This window comes from Pelobates fuscus, chromosome 1 (genome assembly GCF_036172605.1).
Source record: "Pelobates fuscus isolate aPelFus1 chromosome 1, aPelFus1.pri, whole genome shotgun sequence".
Taxonomy (NCBI): Eukaryota; Metazoa; Chordata; class Amphibia; order Anura; family Pelobatidae; genus Pelobates; species Pelobates fuscus.
In genome coordinates, this window is record NC_086317.1 from 397,156,988 (window position 1) to 397,172,012 (window position 15,025).

The 15,025-nt window shown below is 45.6% G+C and overlaps 1 protein-coding gene across 1 annotated transcript in view; it reads left to right on the forward strand.

Moving 5' to 3' along the window:
- The first annotated feature begins 14,308 nt into the window (after positions 1 to 14,308).
- The window catches only part of GLI1 (GLI family zinc finger 1), a 112,934-nt gene continuing 112,217 nt past the window's right edge, over positions 14,309 to 15,025 (forward strand). Inside the window, exon 1 of the mRNA XM_063427409.1 lies at positions 14,309 to 14,445. The gene's annotated coding sequence lies outside the window, so the exon portion shown is untranslated. The remainder of the gene's footprint in view (positions 14,446 to 15,025) is intronic.

Below are 15,025 nucleotides of genomic sequence, written 5' to 3' on the forward strand. Positions count from 1 at the left end.
CAGCCTCACACAGCCAAAAGCAGACAGTTACTGGCAGACAAATACAAAAAAATAAGTCCTGCGCTCAAACTCCCAATACTCTTGGGCGGCAGCCAGGGCCGGTGCAAGGATTTTTGGCTACACAGGCGAAGATGAATTTTGCCGCCCCCCCCCCCCCCCCAACACGAATAAGATGTATCTTTAGCGGTGTCTCATATCCAGCCTTTTGAAATCCCCATGTAGTGTATTGTACCCCCCTTTAGTGTGACTTACACCCCCTTGTATGTCTCTTACAACCCCCATGTGTATATCCTTTCCCCCCCAGCTCCTTTGTGTGTCTTTCTTTCCCACAGCCCTTTTCTGTGGGTCTCTCCCCTCAGCCTGTTTTTGTGTGTGTCCCTCTTCCCCTCAGGCTCCTTTGTGTAACTTTTCCCTCCCAAGCCATATAGACATAGATATATAGCTACACACACATACAGGCACATAGTCACAGAAATATGCAGGCACACAATCAAACAAAGACAGCCATACAGGCACACAGTCATACAATCAACACATACAGGTACACAGACATACAGACACACAGACACTGGCATATAGATAAATAAAGACACAGTTATACAAACACAGACATACAGAGACATGAAGATGCAGGCATATAGAGACATACAGAACAAGGCATACAGGCATGCAGAGACATACACAGGCATGCAGGGACATATATACACAGACAGTCACACAAAAATATACAGAACAAGGCATACAGAGACATATGGATACGGTCATACAGAGACATACAGACACAGGCATACAGGGACATTCAGAAACACACGGACACAGTCATATAGAGACATACAGACACAGACAGACATAGTCATACAGAGACATGCAGACAGGTATACAGAGCAGGGGAAGATCCAGAACCTAATCTTAGATGGGGGGGGGGGGTAGTGAGTTTTAGTGGGGTAATAGGGGCGCTAATTAAGGAGTTAAGGGCTGTAGTAGGGGGACAGGGGCTGTAGTTGAGAGTTAGGGGCTGTAATTGGGGGCTTAGGAAATGTAGTGGGGAATTGGGGCTGTAGTAGGGGGTTAGGGACTGAAGTAGGTTGATGGCTCCAAGTGGGAACAGGGGCTGTAGTGTGGGGGATATGAGCAGCAATTGGGGGAGAGGGGCTGTAGTGGGGGTAAGGACTCTAGTAAGGGAATAGAGGCTGTACTGTTGTTATGGGGTAAAAGGGAGTGGAAGGGATGTGAAGTAAGGGAGTTAGAGGCTGTAGAAGGGAGTATAGGGGCTGTGGTGGGAGCAAAGGGGCAATGTGGTTGGAAACGGGCAGTATGGTGGGAAACAGGGGGACACAGGGACAGTATGGTGTGGGCACAGGCTGTAACGAGGGACACTGAGGCAATAAAGTGGTGTCACAGGGACAGTATGGTAGGGGGTAAATGGGAAGTAGAGGGGGACAGGGGCTGTTGAGGCGGGTAGAGGAAGTAGAGGGGTGAGACAGGGGCAGTAGAGGCGTGTGAAAGGGGGGCAGAGGCAGGGGCTGTAGAGGGAAATAGAGGAGGCACAGGGGATAAAGAGGGGGGCACAAAAGCAATAGGGGGGGGCATGGGCAGTATAGTGGGGACAGGGGCTGTAGAGGGGGGCATGGGCTGTATAGGGGGCGCATGGGCAGTATGGTGGGGCAGAGGCTTTAGAGGGAAAGAGGGGCTGTAGAGGGAAATAGAGGAGCTGTAGAGGGGCAGTATGGTGGGGCAGGGGTTATGGAGGGAAATAGAGGTGCTGTAGAGTGGCACAGGGGCAGTAGAGGAGGACAGGGTCAGTATGGTGGGGGCAGGGGCTATAGAGGTGCTCTAGAGGGGCACATGGGGCAGTATGGTGGGGCAGGGGCTATAGAGGGAAATAGAAGTGCTGGAGAGGGGCACATGGGGCAGTAGAGTGGGGACAGAGGCTATAGAGGGGCTGTTAAGGGGCAGGGGTAGTATGGTGGGGCAGGGGCTATAGAGGGGCTGTTAAGGGGCAGGGGTAGTATGGTGGGGCAGGGGCTGTAGAGGGGCTGTAGAGGGGGCAGGGGTAGTATGGTGGGGCAGGGGCTATAGAGGGGGCAGGGGCAGTATAGTGGGGCAGGAGCATGGAGGGGCTGTAGAGGGGGCAGGGGCAGTATGGTGGGGCGGGGGCTATAGAGGGGGCAGTATGGTGGGGCAGGGGCTATAGAGGGAAATAGAAGTGCTGTAGAGGGGCACATGGGGCAGTAGAGGGGGCAGGGGCACTATGGTGGGGCAGGGGCTATTGAGGGGCTGTAAAGGGGGCAGGGTAGTATGGTGGGGCAGTTTGGAGGGACAGGGGCTGTAGAGGGGGCAGGGGCAGTATGGTGGGGGCAGGGGCTATAGAGGTGGCAGGGGTAGTATGGTGGGGGCAGGGGCTATAGAGGTGGCAGGGGAGTATGGTGGGGGCAGGGGCTATAGAGGTGGCAGGGGAGTATGGTGGGGGCAGGGGGAGTATGGTGGGGGCAGGGAGAGTATGGTGGGGGCAGGGAGAGTATGGTGGGGGCAGGGAGAGTATGGTGGGGGCAGGGAGAGTATGGTGGGGGCAGGGAGAGTATGGTGGGGGCAGGGAGAGTATGGTGGGGGCAGGGAGAGTATGGTGGGGGCAGGGAGAGTATGGTGGGGGCAGGGAGAGTATGGTGGGGGCAGGGGCAGTATAGTGGGGGCAGGGGCAGTATGTATAGTGGGGGCAGGGGCAGTATAGTGGGGGCGGGGGCAGTATAGTGGGGGCGGGGGCAGTATAGTGCGGCGGGGGCAGTATAGTGGGGGCGGGGGCCGTATAGTGGGGGCGGGGGCCGTATAGTGGGGGCGGGGGCCGTATAGTGGGGGCGGGGGCCGTATAGTGGGGGCGGAGGCCATATAGTTGGGGTGGGGGTAGTATGGTGGGGGCAGGGGGAGTATAATGGGGGCAGGGATAGTATGGTGGGGGCAGGGGCCCTATGGTGGGGGCAGGGGCCCTATGGTGGGGGCAGGGGCCGTATGGTGGGGGCAGGGGGACTATGGTGGGGGCAGGGGGGCTATGGTGGGGGCAGGGGCCGTATGGTGGGGGCAGGGGCCGTATGGTGGGGGCAGGGGGAGTATGGTGGGGCAGGGGGAGTATGGTGGGGGCAGGGGCCATATAGTGGGGGCAGGGGGTGTATAGTGGGGGCAGGGATAGTATGGTGGGGGCAGGGATAGTATGGTGGGGGCAGGGATAGTATGGTGGGGGCAGGGATAGTATGGTGGGGGCAGGGATAGTATGGTGGGGGCAGGGATAGTATGGTGGGGGCAGGGATAGTATGGTTGGGGTAGGGGGAGTATGGTTGGGGTAGGGGGAGTATAGTGGGGGCAGGGGGAGTATAGTGGGGGCAGGGGGAGTATGGTGGGGGCAGGGGCTGTATAGTGGGGGCAGCGGGAGTAGGGTGGGGGCAGGGGGAGTATGGTGGGGGCAGGGGCTGTATAGTGGGGTCAGGGGGAGTATGGTGGGGGCAGGGGGAGTATGGTGGGGGCAGGGGGAGTATGGTGGGGGCAGGGGCTGTATAGTGGGGCAGGGGCTGTATGGTGGGGGCAGGGGCTGTATAGTGGGGGCAGGGGCTGTATAGTGGGGGCAGGGGCTGTATAGTGGGGGCAGGGGGAGTATGGTGGGAGCAGGGGGGTATGGTGGGGGCAGGGGCTGTAGAAAGGGGCTGGAAAAAAAAACGTTTTGATTAAAAAAAAAAAAAATGTTACAAGTTTTTCCCCCACCCCCTTCCCCTCCCAGAGACTTACCTTGGGCCAGGAGGGAGAGCCTTACCCCTGGTGGTCGGCTGGGACAGGCTGCAGATAGAGTCAGGACCGCTGGGGAGTCTGGGAGCAGTAGAAGTCCCGCCCCCTTCTGACATCATCAGAGGAGGACGGCTGACTTCACTGCCAGGCTCCTGCTGTGTGCTTATGCGGGTTACCTCTAATACCTACACCACCTTGTAGTATAGTGCCAACACAATAAATATAATTGATCAAAGTGAGGCGTGGCTGCAATTTGCTTAATGTGTTTTCTTTAAAGTTTTCTAACAAAACAAATAATTTTAACACAATTAGAACGTACAAACAAACACAATTTGATTCATCTATCATGAAATTTGCTGAACCGAACCAGCCAAACCAAATTTTTTTATATGGCTATCAAGTCTACTATTTACTTTTCTGCAAATTTGCCATATGTCAAGAAAAGGCATACTTTCCAATGAATTGCCAGGCCTGAGTTTGCTGAAGTGCTTTATGAGTTAGGAGTATAATTATTAGTATTTAAAGCGTACCTTATAAAATTCTTAATTTCAATGAGAAATCAGGACTTTATAAATAATTAATGACACACCCACCTAGCTGTCAATCAAACAGCCAGGGAGGTTTCTTCCTGTTTCCGTTAGCTCCCCATGAGCTAATGGAAGTGGCAGAGACATCTACTTAAGCATGCACGTCCCCCTCCCTGCATACTTCTTCTCAGACCTCAGATCAGAATGCATTGCAGTGAAGGGACTGTTAGAATTTCCGGGGATAAATGCAGAACGTTTAAGATAGAACCCCAATGAATACATGCATGAAAAATGCATGCATTTATTAATTAAGGTATATCTACTAAATTGTGATTTCAACATTTTTGCCCATTTGGTCAGTGGAGTGTTTCTTTAAAGGAACATTATAGGCACCCAGACCACTTCAGCTCATTGAAGTGGTCTGGGTACAGTGTCCCTATTGCACTTAGTGTTGCAGTGTAAAACATTGCAGTTCCAGACAAACTGCAATGTTTACATTGCAACACTGAGTCTGCCTCCAGTGGCTGTCTCCCAGACAGCCACAGGAGGTGCTTCCTGCATCCAAATGGACTTTTGGTCTGGTATCTGATGCTGGACATCCTCATGCTCTGCATTGATTCACTGCTTTCCTATAGTGAGGTCTAATGCACGCGCAACATTTGCAGTGCATGCGCATTAGCACCCGCTCATCACGGGACGGAAGAGTAGCTTCAACCTAGTGCTGAGGGACATCGGTGCTGGGATCAAGTAAGTAAATAAAGGGTTTTTAACCCTTTTTTTTTTTACTGGGGAGCGGGGGCTGCGAGGGAGGGGGGAATCTGGGGTAGCAATAGTGGCAGGAATACAGCTTTGTATTCCTGACACTATAGTAACCTTTTAATGATGTTAATTTAGACTGTATTAAGAATTTGCATTTGTTAACTTGCCTTTTTCTCTTTATACCTTTGTGCAGCAGGGATAATATTTAGTCACATGGGGCAATGGGCAGTAATTTTTAACATATAGCTAGCATATAAACCAGGTGCTCTTTAGCATTTAACTTCTTTTAATGATTTTAGTACAAAATGTTTGGCCACTGATTACCAGTGGTTAAGTTTAACAGAATTAAAACTAAAAGTAGTGACTCAGTAAATGATTGCAACAAGCATGGAAACAAACCCAAATTCGGGTCCCCTCAGATGTCTATATATGGAAACATCTAAACCAGGGGTGCCCAAAAGGTAGATCCCCAGATGTTTTAAAACTACAGCTTCCATGATGCTTTGTCATTCTAGATTTATTTATTTATTTATTTATTATTGCCATTTATATAGCGCCAACAGATTCCGTAGCGCTTTACAATATTATGAGAGGGGGATTTAACTATAAATAGGACAGTTACAAATAAACTTACAGGAACAATAGGTTGAAGAGGACCCTGCTCAAACGAGCTTACATTCTATAGGAGGTGGGGTGTAAAACACATTAGGACAGGAATTTACAATCAAATAAGGTGGGCTGCCCTTTTGGAGAGGGCAAGAGACAGGTATGTGAGGTAAGGGTTAGTCTTGGAGGCCATAAGCTTTCCTAAAGAGATGGGTTTTAAGGCACTTCTTAAAAGATGCAAGACTAGGGGAGAGTCTGATGGCGGTAGGAAGGCTATTCCATAGGAAGGGAGCCGCCCGCGAGAAGTCCTGCAAGCGCGAGTTGGCCGTACGAGTGCGGACAACGGACAGGAGGTGGTCACGGGCAGAACGGAGAGACCGAGAAGGGACATACCTATGGATCTGTGAGGAGATATAAGAGGGGCTAGAGTTGTTCAGTGCTTTATAGGTGTGAGTTAGTACCTTGAATTGACTCCTATAGCATACAGGAAGCCAATGTAAGGACTGGCAGAGGGGTGAGGTGTGAGAGAAACGACTAGAGAGGAAAATCAATCTAGCAGCAGCATTCATTACGGACTGTAAGGGTGCAGTACGGCTATTGGGGAGACCAATCAGGAGAGGGTTACAATAATCCATGCGGGAAATTACTAGAGCATGGACAAGCTCCTTGGTAGTATCTGGTGCAAGAAAGGGGCGGATGCGGGCTATGTTTTTAAGATGGAATCTACAGGATTTGGCAACATGCTGGATGTGAGGCTCAAAGGTGAGACCAGAGTCAAGTATGACGCCAAGACAGCGCGCTTGCAAGGATGGACTGATGTTGGTACCACAAACTTGGAGGGAGAGCGAAAGAGGAGGATCAGTATTAGGAGGAGGAAAGACAAGGAGCTCAGTTTTTGAGAGATTGAGTTTCAGAAAGCGGGAGGACATCCAGTCAGAGATGGAAGAAAGGCAAGCAGTGACACGTTGCAGGACGGCAGGGGAGAGGTCCGGGGAGGAGAGATATAGCTGGGTGTCATCAGCGTACAGGTGGTAGTGAAATCCAAAAGAGGTAATAAGTTTGCCAAGAGAGGCAGTATAAAGAGAAAATAGAAGGGGACCAAGGACGGAGCCTTGGGGAACTCCAACTGAGACAGGGCAAGGGGAGGAGGTATCATTAGAAAAGGAGACACTGAATGAGCGTTGGGAGAGATAAGAGGAAAACCATGAGAGGACAGAGTCACAGAGACCAAGCGATTGAAGAGTTTGAAGAAGGAGAGCATGATCAACGGTGTCAAAGGCCGCTGAGAGGTCAAGAAGAATTAGTATGGAGTAGTGGCCTTTGGATTTAGCTGCGATTAGGTCGTTAGTAACTTTGATAAGGGCAGTCTCTGTAGAGTGGAGAGGGCGGAAGCCAGATTGAAGAGGGTCAAGGAGAGAGTTGGAATTGAGGAAATGAGACACACGGGTGAAGACAAGTCTTTCCAGAAGCTTTGAGGAAAAAGGGAGCAGGGATATGGGACGGTAGTTAGAGGGGGTGGATGGGTCGAGGGATGGTTTTTTTAGTATAGGTACTACAGTGGCATGTTTAAGGTCAGCAGGGACGATGCCAGAGGAGAGCGAGCAGTTGAAGATGTGTGTTAGAGAAGGCACGAGACAAGTGGAGAGAGATCTAATAAGGTGAGATGGGACAGGATCGAGCGGGCAAGTGGTGGGGCGAGAGGAGCAAAGAAGAGCAGCCACCTCTTGGTCAGTAGCTGGGGAGAATGTCTGAAGGGTAGGAAAGGCATGATCTATGTGTGATTGAGAAACAGAAAGGCAAGGAGGGGAGAATTCTTTCCTTAGCTGTTCAATCTTGTCAGTGAAGTAACATGCGAAGTTATCAGCAGTAAGGTTAGTTTTGGGGGTGGCCACAGCAGGGCGAAGAAGAGAATTAAAGGTGTGAAAGAGACGCCTGGGGTTGCGGGAACATGAACTAATGAGAGTGGAAAAATAGGACTGTTTGGCAAGGGCAAGGGCTGCACTGTATGAACACAATATGAATCTATAATGGAGAAAGTCTGATTGTGTACGAGACTTCCTCCAGGAGCGTTCAGCACAACGGGAGCATCTTTGCAGGTAGCGCGTTGATTTAGTATGCCATGGTTGGGGGCGGGTCCTCCTCGAGGTGCTTGTTTGGAGTGGCGCTGCAGTGTTCAAGGCAGATGTAAGAGTAGAGTTATATATGGAGATGGCCTGTGAAGGACAGGAGAGGGAAGGGATGGACAGCAGTTGTGAATCAATGTCAGCTGACAACTGTTGGAGATCAAGAGAATTAAGGTCCCTCCTGAGTTGAGGGGGGTTAGGCTGAGGTTTTTGGGTGAGGGGGTATGTGAGAGCAAATGATAAGAGGTGGTGATCAGAGAGTGGATATGGAGTGTTGCAGATATTAGATACTGTACATGCATAAGTGAAGATTAGGTCAAGGGTATTGCCAGCTACATGGGTGGGAGAATCTGCCCACTGCGATAGCCCGAGGGAGGAAGTCATGGAAAGTAGTTTGGTGGCTGCAGAGGTCAAAGGTGGGTTTATAGGAATATTGAAGTCCCCGAGAATTAGGGATGGAATGTTAGAAGAGAGGAAATAGGGTAGCCAGGCAGCAAAGTGGTCAAGGAAGAGAAGAGGGGAACCAGGGGGGCGGTAAATAACAGCAATGTTAGCAGAGAAGGGTTTGAAAAGGCGAATTGAGTGTATTTCAAATGATGGGAAAGAGAGAGAAGGGGGGGTGGGAAGAGGTTTAAAAGAGCAGTGAGGGGAGAGGAGAAACCCAACACCACCACCTTTACATTCAGAGTTTCTTGGGTTGTGGGTAAGTTGGAGACCACCGAAGGACAAAGATGCAGGGGTGGCAGTGTCAGAGGGGGAGAGCCAGGTTTCTGTTATGGCTAGTAAATCTATAGAACGAGAGATGAAGAAGTCATGGACAGCAGTGGATTTAGTTATATTGCAAACAGAGCGTGCGTTCCAGAGGGCAGTATTGAAGGAGGATTTAGAGGAACATGAGATGGGTATGAGATTAGTGTGGATCCTTGGGTTAGTATGTGCTGAGTTTGTTGCGAGGGGGCCGGGGTTAGGAGAGACATCACCAGCAGCTAGGAGCAGAAGGATAGAAAGGAAGTGAAGGTGGGAGTAGGATTTGAAAGTTTTGTAGGAGGGTATGTATGTAGAGGATTTGGGAGGAGTTGGTGGAGATAGGCTGGAAAGGTATGTGTAGAGTGCATGAGATGAATAGAGAGGGGAGGGGAGTAAGGTGGAAGTAATAATTATGGTGTTGCTAGGGACAGGTGAGTGAAAGGATAGGGATATTTTAGTGATGAGAGAAGTTAGTGTTAAAGTGAAAAATAGAAGGGAGAACATTAGAAAAAGTGTATTATATAGATATGTAGATCATATATACAAACACACAAATATCAATGAGTGATTAAACCAATGTAAGGATGCAGTGTGTTAAATAAATTCAGGTGAGGAGAGGTTTAGTGATTTGATTGGTGTGTTAAGGAAACCAGCTGATGTGCACTATCTATAAGTAAGTTGTCGACCATGGGGTGGGATGGTGTGGGGAGGGGTGGGTGGGCAATCTTCCAGAGATGATACCTCTGCTCTGAAGATTCAGCAGGACTTGGTTGCTTGGGAGTGCTGGGTGTTAATGCTGTTTGCATTAGATGCATTTTGTAGGCATGCAAAGCATCATGGGAGTTGTAGTTCGATATCATATGGGGATCTACCTTTTGGGCACCCCTGATCTATACTATGCAAATTTGTCTTATCTATAAAGTTATGTGGCTTGTGAACAGAATGCATCCAGTATTTTTTATGTATTCTTATTTTGTATCTAATTGTTTACTATTTTAATTTAACAATGGTAACACCTATTTATTTGATATAACATATAAAACTTAAACAGCCTTAGCAAATATTTTTTTATTACAAAATAAGACACTTTAAACGATCAATAAAAGCATTTACCAATAAAGATCCCCCCACTGCCCCCAGTAAAGTTTCTTTAGTAAAATCAGTAGGAATGTTATCCTTAAAAAGAATGTCGACTCCTGCAGATCTACTTTCATTGGAACCAGACCACACATGTGGTCCATGGGTTCAATCCTACGTACATTTGTTATAACTTTGACTGTAGAATGTGACATTCTTTTACAACTAAAACTTATAAAATAAGCAGACAAAAAGTTAAAGCACTCAGCTCTTTTTGTGTTACTAAAAATATTTCTTAAATGTATTAAGTTCATTTAAGATTGGCAAGATTAATCCACTGGAACTTTACATTTATTGTTTTTTTTTTCCTGGGAGGAATAAATTGTCAAAACTTGCGAAGAAATAAAGTCTTAAAAAGACACACCTATAACCACACCATTACAGCTTATTAAGTGGTTATGGTGTAAGTATTTTTCTTGGAAACTTAACTTTGATTTCCGTTGTGTTTCTTTAATTTTACAGATATTCTGCAGTACCGCAGCTCCGCCCCCTTTCCCACTGACACTATATAGGGAAGTCTAGCTTCCCCATTGATCTATCTAAATATTTGTACGGCATGGCCAAACTCTGCTTGCACATTCTGTTCAAGTCAATCTGCTTCACTTGCAGGAGCTGTGCTAAGTGTCTACCTGTAAAAAGCACAGTTCAGAGTGCTGTCCCCTTTGTCTAAATTTTTCCATTGTCTAAATATTTGTATTGCACAGTGGGGAATTTAGACTTCTCAATGTGAAGTCAGTGGGGAAGGGAGTGGAGCTTGGTCACGGCATATAACAAAAAATCAATACGATTTAAAAAGTACCTAACAGGCACAGTAGCTGTAGCTGTTATGATACTTGGAATGTGCCTTTAACTTGACTGCTAAAGTGTCCTTGACTTACACACGACATTTTGAAACTCAGTAATTGTTAATATATTGAGAGTGAATAGGTGATACAATCTGACATTACATTAATCAAAAATCAATTCAGAGAAAAGGCAGTGTTTACATTGCAGCCTGGGGACACTTCCAGTGGCAACTACTAGAGCTTCCTTGGTCAGTGCTGCACAGTGTGCAGGACTGATGTTCCACGTCTCCATGCAGATCTCCATGCAGAGCTCAACTTTTCCCTTAGAGATGCAGTCAATTTGGCCCCGCCCCCCGTCCTGCTTCCTTGGCTAAGATCTTCAGAACTGACAATCTCAGCCAATCCAATTGGATTGGCTGAGATCATCAATTCTGATGGTGTCAGCCAAGGAGGTGGAACAGGGGTGGGGCGCTGGAAACAAGGTGGCTAAACACTGTTTTTAACACTATAGGGTTATGGATAAAATATATGCAAATCCACCAAAAACGTTGTCATCGAACATTTGTGTCCGCAGTTAGGTAGTTTCTCCAGTCACCTATGTACAAAGGCATAATAAATATTTTATATAATCTATACTAACAATATTGTAGGATAACATAAAATGGTTAAAGATGGAACTGAAAACAAAAAGTACATTCATGGAAAGATTATCAATTCAAAACATCTGGGGCTGTACTTTTCTAGTAGAGTAAGGGTTCTTCTTACGAAATAACAATTTCCCATATTATATCAAATTTAGAATGTAAATACACCTAGTGGTCTTTTATTTTTGTGCTAGTGGCATCAGGGTAGAAAGCCGAATAAGCAACAATTAATCTGACAAGTTTAACCTATGCAATAGCTATCATTCTGGATAGCTTAATTTAGATATATAATTATATTGTACAATTTGGGAGTAGACCCACCCTTTGGGTACAGTGAATGGTAGCTCCATTTTGGGGGGCCCTGTGAGTGCTGCTATAGAGATGCCCTCATGCTGGCATTTGTTTGATGGGCACACCTTTAAACACTGGCTGCACAGCACACAAATACTGCAATGCATGCACACAGTTACTGTCATTAACTCTGTGTATTGCATAATAAAACTGAGAGCAGGCAGTGCCAGAATGTGATGTCATATCCTGTCACCTGCTGCCTGTTGTCTAATGTGTACATGCATGCTAAAGAGGAGCAGAAAAGATTGCTGTACTGCCCAGTGTACACTCCATGGCTCCCAAGTGTCCACTCTTGGCGTTGTGGCAGGATATTCCCAATTTTGGGATCCTGTCTTGCCATCCCAATTTAGCTGTATGGTGTCCTACATTTGGGTAGGCCGGGCAACTGTTCCTTGGCAGCAAAGAGGGAGTGCGTCTAGTGCTTCATGCACTAGGACCATGCATAGCCGTCTTCAATAGTGCTTTCGCCATGACATGGTCCTGTAGGTTGGGGGCTATCTGTCAGCCTGGCGTGCATGATGCTAGGCTGCCACACCCCTTTCAAGACTGGCCCACCCATTATGACTGTCACCGGTGACTTGAGTTGCATCACTGGTGATGATTGCATACATCCAAATGTTGGGTGGTATGCATCCCCTCTGCATAAACACCAGGAGTGACACAGAACCTCCCTTCCTCAGAAAGGTAGAGAGAGAAAGGAATAATAAAATGTCCAAAGTGTTTGTTAGCAAGTTTGTGCAAGCATTTATGTGTGTGTGTGTGAGCAATGAGCATCAGTCCTGACGAAATAGAGACGGATGGAAGGTCTACTTTTGTGCATGCATTTTGTGCGTGCAACTTTGTGTGCATGTGTTTGTTTTACACAGACAGGGTTATCCACAAAAAAATAGAATTACCAGGAATGTAGATAGTATTCAAAGGGAATTTTAAATTGAATGCTAAAATAGCCGAACTGGAAAAGGTCTCCAAGTCAGCTTTGCTACCAGTTCAGCTCTTTGGTCCTTATTTTAAAAAATTTGAAGTCCCAACTATTCTCACTTTAGTGGATTCCCTTGTGAATCACCAATTCAGATACATTTTGTGGTAAAGTCTGCTCATTTAACATAATAGTACATTTTGTGAATTTCATTTAAATGTAACAATCCAAATTATTTAAAATGTTTTTTTTTTTGTCAATGAAATACCTTCGCAGTGCATTTCAAGAAAAAGAAAATGTGTTAAAAATGTCTCGCATAATGTCAATGGTCATTTAAAAAGTACTCTGTACACTTATTTACCCAAAAAATGTCATGGGGTAAGCAATGTATTGCATTGTTATTTTGGTTCATGTATCATAGTGCGGTAAAGAAATTAACATTTTATTGACATTACCTCAGAAATACCAAAATCAAAAAGCCCCTGTCAAGATGAGACTGCATATTGTTGTTTTACGTTTACTTAAATGTCAATGTGGATGATATAATTTTGTTCCAGGAGAAGATAGAGTACAAATTTAGTCACCGAAACTGAGCAGCGAGTGTAAAAAAAAATGTCTGCACCCACGTGTTTGAGACATTTGGCTCACCATCAGCAAAGAATGACACACTTTATGTAAACATTATCTAAGGTAATAATGAGAAACAATAATTAGATCATTTCTTTTATGTATACAGGGGGCTGTCTCACTGGTGCTTTTTTGTGTGTGACAATTTGCTTGGATAAACAGGCATGTATGTTAATTCTGTCACAATCACAATGCAGCAGCATTTTCATACACTGTGAGGACGCAAACACGACGATGGAAAACGTTGCCACAAACAAGTATTTCTAGGCCTGTGGAGGTCAACCGATAGCGCTTTAGCTGTTGTGGAACTACATCTACCATAATGCTTTGCCATCTAAGGTCTAATAATGTATAATCAGGTTTTTAATTTCACCACTGCTACTGAACTATTTTAATGGTCCCTAACATAAGATTTTACTTCACAGTAAAGCATGTTTGGCAATTAGTATTTTTCAGCAGTATTTTTTTTTTCTACATAAAAAAAAGTGTTTTGTTTTAGTTTGTTTCATATTCACATATATACATGCGCTCATTATGAGTCAATTATGATTACTTTAATGCTTTCAAAACTATACATTCATTAATCTAGTTTTAAATGAAAGAAAAAAACAAACAAACAAGCAATCAAATTATTCCCAGAACATTGGAGGTGCATGTTAGCAATAATCTCAAGTTTTAGGTGGCTGTGTCTTGTATTCTATGTGCTTCTCCCATTGGAATGTAGCTCAGTCAGACTCCCTCCTCCCCCCTAACTTTTCCTTACTCGCCACTCCATTTCCCAAATGTATCCAGCCCATGTCTTCCTCCCAGCCCAAGTAACCACAGACAGCATGCTGAGAACTGAGAATCCTCTGGGTCTCCCCATCCCAGCCACACACAGTGCTCAGTCTGACTGCTCTACTCTTCAACGTATTCCCCCAAAACTCAGAAAAAGAGAGCAAAAAACAGGACAGACGCATACTTCCTCGCACAAACAAACAACAACTGGAGTCACAAACTACAAGGAAAGTTAACTGCTTTACAAACATTCCCCCAAAAGGAGGCAGATTGCAAAGGGGAACAAAATCAGAGCAAGTTGCCTGTTACTTCAGGGTGGTCCTCCTGCAAGAATGAAATATTTATAACTGCAGTCAGAGCAGAACACAAGCACAACTTTTTACCGATATCTACTTTTTTTTTTCATTCTGAATGGTTAAAAGCCAAAAAGTGAAAGAAGAGACTATTAAATATAAAAACAAACAAACTGGGAGATCAGAAATTTGAAAGCTTTTTTTTTGTTGTTGTTGTTGTTGTTGTTGCTTTTTCTTGTAATCTGGATATGTCAAAATTCTAAATCAATCTCAGTGGATTTTTAAGAAGTGTTTAACCCTCTGTGAAAAAAAAACAAAAAACTGAAGATATCCCAGGGGCACGTAAGAGGAGATTTGGAGCCCCCTGCCCCAATCTGGATGCAAGGTAAGGGGATTTTACCAGTTTGGGTGATAGATTTGGTGATTGTGGTAAATAAGAAATGGCAATACATTCCTGCAGTTTTCAAAAGTTAAAGTAACTTTTACTTGAATCCCTTTGTGTATTGTGATGTATGCCGATGATTTGGGGGATGTAGCCATGAGGGGTAACACTTTTTGATTTTTATGTACACGCAATGTTTATATTCTTTAAGAAATGCTGCACAGCTGGATGAGTGCATGTGTTATATATTTGTAATGTATGTAGCGGCAACCTATTCTGTGGCAGTGTACAGTATAAGAAAATCAGATGGCAGACAGATAGTGCTAAATGATGGGATTGAATATATATCACTTGTAAATGCCTTGTCATTAACTTGTATTGCATTTTCCCATATAGTCTAACAGACATTTTGATTCTAGAATTTGTGACATGGTATAATTACACTATTAGTAGATTCATGCCAGCAGTATATAGCTGCTTAAGGGTTCCTGTAATTATTGTATATATTATATGACATGAATACGCTTAGAGATGTGTATGTACATGCTGATGACCAGTACAATTGCTCTCATTGTTTTCCTTA